Below are 7746 nucleotides of genomic sequence, written 5' to 3' on the forward strand. Positions count from 1 at the left end.
TATTATTATTATTATTATTATTATTATTATTATTATTATTATTATTATTATTATTATTAATATCGCCGTAAAGCTGGAAAGCTACCTACAAAGTAGAACCCCACTCATCTTTGAGAAAGTGTCCTATCCACTTTCTGCAAGCAGATGCCCTCTAGATAAAGCAGGATGATGGTTCTATCTTGGTCATCTCTAACCATGGCTTGCACTGTGGCCCTTTTCCTATCATATCCCAATCCAGAAAGACAATTAAATCACCCTTAGCTGTTCCAGCCCGCAAAGCAGACGGTCCAGTGGCAGAGTGGCTCGACTCTCCCATGTTTTGAGATGGACGGGGTCACCGCAGCGTTTATTGGCCATTTCGTGCTGATCACGGTCACATCCACTCCCTCTCTGGTCCTCCTCTGCTGTCATCCTGATCTTGTTCCCGCTCAAAAACTGGATCACGCAGCTCCCTGCCGGTAACAGATCAGAAGCATCCGACAGCACAAGCCTGCGCTGCTCTTAGAACTTGCTGCTCCTTCCCAAATCCAATAAAAAGCTTTAAAAAGACAACAGAGTCACCGGTGTACTGCCTCCTCAACAGAGCTTGGAATTTGGCTTTTGTTGCCTGCTATGGAAAAGGGGAAGGGATAGAAATCCTGATTAATACAGCGCTGCTCCTGTGGTGACTTAGATGGAGGGTTTGTTGTTGTTATTTGTTTTAATATGACTTTGGTGGGCTAAAGATGAAAAGGAAAGGAGACCCTGCGGAATTTACTCCACTACTCGCTGCTGACTCTAGGGGGCGCTGCTCATGTCCACTTCAAGGCCATTGAGCCAGCATTTGTGGCCAGCACGACGTCACGGAGCGCCGTTACCTTCCCACCGAAGCGGTACCTATTTATCTACTCGCAGGTGCGTGCTTTCCAACTGCTAGTTTGGCAGGAGCTGGAGCAAGGAACAGGAGCTCACCCCCCCCTTCACGTGGCGAAGGGGTCTTGAACTTTGGTAGGGGAGAAACCTTTAAATTATTGCAGAAGTGGACATGGGAAAGAAGCATGCAGGAAAAGCCCAGAGAAGACCATTTTGGAGCCACGCCAGCTGGAATGGACACAGGAGAAGAAGCAACTGTTTTGAAGGACTTAGTCAGATCTTCCCCTATAATTGGGCTCATGTTCTTGTGGAACTGGCTAACATTTGCGGTTTGAGAGATCGGCTTCTTTGCGTAAAGTCATGAAACCTAGCAGGGTTCCAATAATTTGAGGGGCTGCCCCAAAGAAGAGGGAGTCAAGCTATTCTCCAAAGCACCTGAAGGCAGGACAAGAAGCAATGGAGGGAAACTAACCAAGGAGAGAAGCAACCTAGAACTAAAGAGAAACTTCCTGACAGTGAGAACAATTAACCAGTGGAACAACCTGCCTCCAGAAGTTGTGGGTGTTCCAACACTGGAAATTTGGAAGAAGAGACTGGACAGCCATTTGTCCGAAAGGGTATTTGGTCTCGTGCTTGAATAGGGGGTTGGACTAGAAGACCTCCAAGGTCCCTTCCAACTCTGCTATTTTGTTACAGCCATTGATCCTGAAGATTTGCAGTGCTACCCCATTCAAACTGTAAGGACAGGAGCAGACAGACTCCCGTCCCAAGGATATTTAGAGTTTCCCAGGATGGATAAAAGTGTCTGGGCCTAACAGATTTTTTTTTTCAGAATTCTTTACTTCATCGGTGATCAATGAATTATTATTATTATTATTATTATTATTATTATTATTATTTTATTTATTAAATTTATATCCCGCCCTTCTCCTTCCCTTTGGGATCCACTTGGAGCATCAGAAACCTTAGTCACGGCATGCTCCTGAAGAAACGAAGGTGCAGCAGAAGATAGACAAAGACACAAACACACACACACACAGGAAGTTGACCACCTGCACCCATAGGAAGTTCTCTAACATTCTAGTACTAGTAGTAGTAGTAGTAGTAGTAGTAGTAGTAGTAGTAGTAGTAGTAGTAATAATAATAATAATAATAATAATAATAATAATAATAATAATAATAATAATAATAATAATAATAATAATAATAATAATAAAGTTGGAAGGGACCTTGGAGGTCATCTAGTCTAACCCCCTGCTCAGGCAGGAACCCTACACCATTTCAGACAAATGGCTGTCCAGTCTCTTCTTAAAAACCTCCAGTGTTGGAGCATTCACAGCTTCTGGAGGCAGGTTGTTCCACTGGTTAATTGTTCTCACTGTCAGGAAGTTTCTCCTTAGTTCTAGGTTGCTTCTCTCCTTGATCTGTTTCCATCCGGTTGCTTCTTGTCCTGCCTTCAGGCGCTTTGGAGAATAGCTTGACTCCCTCTTCTTTGGGGCAGCCCCTGAGATACTGGAAGACTGCTATCATGTCCCCCCTCGTCCTTCTCTTCATTAAACTTCTACTTTACTTCAACATAATTGAAACAAATCCTCCAAAAAAAAAACACCCCAGACTGATAACTAAACAAAAATGAGAGGTTCTACTTGCTGATTCTCAATATAGGGACCGATGTATTTTTTTTCCTTTCAGTGAAATTGTTCAGAAGAAATGAAACATTTAATGAAACACCTCCGAGTCTTTGGGCTTCGATTGGGTCTCTCCTCGCCACACAACACTGTCAAACCATTGTAGCTTACTAGACTATAAAATATTTCTATTCTGTGCTGCCATCGCTCTTAATGCAATAAGGTATAAATTATTCCGGTTCACATCTATCCCCGTGATTAAATGCTCTTCTGCAGGAAATTATTGCTGACATAAACTATTTCTGTTTAAGAAAAGAGCTGCAAATGTAACTTAGCCTATCCATAATTGCATGAAACTTCAAGCGGCCACCACAGTTATGGGTTGATGCGTGCATGTGTTTGCATATCATTGTGCTCCAACCCAGTGCCCTCCAGATGTGATGGTGGATTTTATGATTCTAGCACATCTGGAAGGCACGGATTGGCAGAGTGAGCTCCCACCCGCCCTCTCACCAGGCTAAATTTGTAAAAGGTTGTGAGGCCAACAAAATGACCAGGTATATGTTTACCGAGATTCTCCGTCATCCAGGTCATGGTAAGATAAGATAACCTTTATTGTCATTTTTATACTGTGGGCACGACGGCACACATCAAAAATGAAATTTAGTTGCCCGCTCTCAAAGTGAAACACATACATGACACACACCTAAACATACTATGAACAACTTATGTATAGACCCACATCCCTACATATACGTAGCAAGTAAATATTAAATATTGTCCATCTTGAATATATAACGGAAGGAGGAAGCTTGAGAGTTCGCAAGGTTAATGCTGTAAGGAATGAAACTCTGGCTGAATCTGGATGTTCTGCTTCGGATACCACGGAACCCCCTCCTCCCAGAAGGGAACAAGGAAAACAGGTCGTGAAGAGGATGTGTAGTGTCCCAGATCGTTTCTCATCCCAGAAGCTTCTTCAGCTCTGACTGGATGGTGAGGAACGGAAGGATTTATACTCCTTGCAGAAAGCTGGTCATTTGCCTTCTTTTAGAGAGTCCTTGAGGCCACTTGGAGGTTTGTCTGTGTCCTCAGTGATGCTTTTTCAGGAGGCAACTGGACTTTCTTGTTTTTCTTTGAAGATGTTTCGCTTCTCATCCCAGAAGCTTCTTCAGCTCTGACTGGACGGTGGAGGAATGGAAAGATTTATACTCCTTGCAGACAGCTGGTCATTTGCCTTCTTTTAGAGAGTTGTTGAGGCCACTTGGAGGTTTATCTGCGTCCTCAGGGTCTCCTGAGTGGTGCAAATGGGTTTGGAGCCTTCTTGGCTGTAGGATGTCATCAAGAAGGACCCCACACATATTTGCACCACTCAGGTGACCCTGAGGACACAGACAAACCTCAAAGACACTCTAAAACACGGGTGTCAAGCTTGCCTCATCATGTGACGTGTCGTGACGTGTCACAAACTCTTTTTGCATTGCTGGCAATGGGATGGGTGCGGCTTCGGTATGATGCAACCGGCAGTTTGACACCCCTGCTCTAAAAAGGCAAAGGACCAGCTGTCCGCAAGGAGTATAAATCCTCCCATTCCTCCACCCTCCAGTCAGAGCTGAAGAAGCTTCTGGGATGAGAAGCGAAACGTCTTCAAAGGAAAAACAAGAAAGTCCAGTTGCCTCCTGGAAAAAAAAGCATCTTTTGGAATGACCAGGTATACAAGAACGATACTATAGGTCAGTCTCTCGACACCAGGCAACCTTGGCAACTTTCTGACTGGTGGACTTCAACTCCCAGAATTCTTGAAAATCCAGGCTGGCTGAGAAAGTCTGGGAATTGAAGTCCACCAGTCCTAAAGTCGGCCTGTTCTACACTACATAGCGTTACATCATGGTTACGAATCTAAATGTTCAGGCACAAACGCCACAATCACAATACAGGCAGTCCTCAACGTACGGCCACAATTGAGCCCGGCGTTGTTAATTGAGATGTTTGTTCAGTGAGTTTTGCCCCATTTTATGACCTTTCTTGCCACAGTTGTTAAATGAGTCACCCGGCCGTTAAGTGAATCTGGCTTTCCCATTGAATTTGCTTGTCGGAAGGTTGCAAACGGGGATTCCATGACCCCAGGCATGTTGCCACCGTCATAAATATGAGTCAGTGGCCAAGCGTCCCAATTCTGATCCCATTTCCCCGGGGATGTTGCAACCGTCATAAATATGAGTCAGTGGCCAAGCCTCCCAATTCTGATCCCATGGCCATGGGGATGTTGTGACCGTCATAAATATGAGTCAGTGGCCCAGCCTCCCAATTCTGATCCTATGCCCCGGGGATGTTGCAACCGTCATAAATATGAGTCAGAGGCCAAGCCTCCCAATTCTGATCCCATGACCCCGGGGATGTTGCGACCGTCATAAATATGAGTCAGTGGCCAATTGTCCCAATTCTGATCCCATGACCCCGGGGATGTTGCGACCGTCATAAATACGAGTCAGTGGCCAAGCGTCTGAATTTTGATCACATCATCATGGGGATGCTACAAAGATCGTAACTGTGAAACACGGTCATAAGTTACATTTTTTTCAGTGCCGTTGTAACTTTGAATGGTCACTAAAGTTGAGGACAGCCTGTATTATTAAGGAGACAGGATTGTCCGTAATGGCAACAAGATTCTGCCCAGATAGATTTTTGGAGAGGTGTAGCAAAAAGCAGTGACTTTCCAACACCCAGCATGATTCTGCAGTGAAGCGATGCAGTCCAAATGAAAGGCTGATATATCTCCAGCTTGCATTCAGATGTGCTGCGTTTAAAGCTGAAGCCTCCCCAATGCATCATAAGGATAAATTAAAAATAGTACGCCGATACACTGAGTAAGGTTAAAGAGGACAGGCTGTGCAGAACAATCTAATGAGCACCATGCATAAATGCAGCATTCCGTGATGTCGTCTCCCATAATGATGTAAATCATAACTTATTACCCAGCATATGGTGAGCGGTGACAAAATTNGCAGGTGGTTCCAATGGTTAATTGTTCTGTCAGGAAATTTCTACTTAGTTCTAGGTTGCTTCTGTCCTTGATTAGTTTCCATTCATTGTTTCTTGTCCTGCCTTTGATTGCTTTGGAGAATAGCTTGACTGCCTCTCCTTTGGGGCAACCCCTGAGATATTGGAAGACTGCTATCATGTCACCCCTGGTCCTTCTCTTCATTAAACTAGACATCCCCAATTCCAACAACTGTTCTTTACATGTTTTAGCCTCCCAGCCTCCAAAGTGCCTTTCTGAGGTGGTTCCACCTGTCTGCACTGTTCTTTTTCTTAGCATCTCCTGGTGGCAACAGACAGAAAGCAGTTCTTCCTGAGATACAGGAAAATCACACCTGGTCATAAGAGATGTAACATGTAGTTTGGATAATGAAATATTTGCAAGAAAACTACCAAGGAACCCTCAAAGTTAGAAGATGTAGCAAGAAGGAGGGGGGTGTGTGTGATGGTCCTTCGGTCCCACTTGCAGTATTCCCTTCCTGTTCTCACTGAGGTCTACGTGAATTCTAGGACTCAGAAAGCTGTTATACGAAAATTATTATTATTATTATTATTATTTTGATCGAGCAGATTTTAGAGCTTGTGAATCAATCAAGAGGTTAACAGTCAAATCCCAGAGATTTAGCTTTACTTTCAAAGAAAAGCCAGCCCCGGTTGTCATTAACTTTTAATAATTATGTGATCCTTTTGCATAAAAAAATAATAAATTGTGGACAACCAGTCATAAATGAGAATAACAAGTAGACTGAAATAATAAATATTGCCAGTCCTCTGTGGTGTGGAGGTTTGTGTGTGCGTGCGTGCATAAATGAGTTGTTTGATTTTTTTTTTGTCAAATCTTTCAAGATTTGACGTATTTGGGGGGAGGGTGCAAGGATATAATTTAGGATCTACATCAGACATGTCAAACACAAGGCCCGGGGGCCGGATATGGCCCAGGAAGTGGTTTCATTACTCCTTCAAAAAAATGTTGGAGATGTGGAAGTTTAGATGCAACTTATTTTCATATTTGGTGGACGTGTAGGGATGTAAAAGCATTTTGGATTAAGATTTGGTGGAATATTCAAAATATTTTTAAGAAAAAGATAAAAGTTTACACCGCAGTTATTTTTGTTAGGTATTATGGAAGATTTGGATGCTAAAGAAATGAATGTGATGTTGAATCTTATAACAGCTGCAAGATTACTGGTAGCGCAATATTGGAAGAAAAATTCTTTGCCTACTATGGAAGAAGGGAGAATTAAAGTGTCTAATTTAGCAGAAATGGCAAAAATTTCCGCTTATTTGAAGGATCAATCTCAAGAAAAATATATTTTGGTTTGGAGAAGATGGATTGATTATATTCAGAAAAAATACGAGATTGAAAAGTATTACTTAGCTTATGAGTAAATTTTAGAATATTATTAATAGTTTGTTATGGATGCATTTATATTATTTTTAGTAATAATGTTTAATTATATTATTATTTCGCTGGAAAAGTGTTAAGATCTATCTATTTTGTAGAGTTAAAGTATGTGTGGATGAGACTTGATTGTAGTATATTTGGGTAATGTTATTTAATTCATGATTCTGTTTTTATAACCCTGTAACCAGCTCTGGGAAGTGAAGGGGGGGGGAGGGAAGTGGGATATTGTATGGAAAATTATTTAAAACTTTTAATAATAATAAAAAAAAAGAGCAGCTGAGCTGTGAAATGAGCGCATAAATAAATAATTTTAAAAAGGCATCTGAAAAGGTCAGTGGTGCCACCCCAGCTAATGGGAGCATTCCTTAACCCTGTGATGGATGGGTCAGTAACAGTGCTAGGAAAACAGCTGGCTGTGTGCAGCTGCACAACGCTATAGCCTCGCAGCTAAAAATTTCATTTTCGTAACGATCCGCGCAAGAAGAATTGTCCGGAGAGTAACCAATCCCACTGGCAAAAACCTACAGTAAGTACGGAGGGCATCGGTTTGGCCAAAGACTTGGAAAAGCGAATAAATAAATAAATACAGGCCCCGATGAAAGATTTATGACTAAAAAGGGAAGCGGTAGGCCTCCTGTTCTCCAGGGCTGGATCAAATGGGGGAAAACGAGATTGAATAGGACATGATTCTGATAAGTTATGAAGGTGAGTGGCTTAAAAAAAAAAAAAGACATCTGCACCATCAGAATAAGAACGATACACTATTTATGTGTTTGGAGATGAGTTGGAATATGGCTGGTTGGGTAAAGGTCATAATTAAGGCAA

This window comes from Protobothrops mucrosquamatus, unplaced genomic scaffold (assembly GCF_001527695.2).
Source record: "Protobothrops mucrosquamatus isolate PMUCROS unplaced genomic scaffold, P.Mucros_1.0 scaffold3651, whole genome shotgun sequence".
Taxonomy (NCBI): domain Eukaryota; kingdom Metazoa; phylum Chordata; class Lepidosauria; order Squamata; family Viperidae; genus Protobothrops; species Protobothrops mucrosquamatus.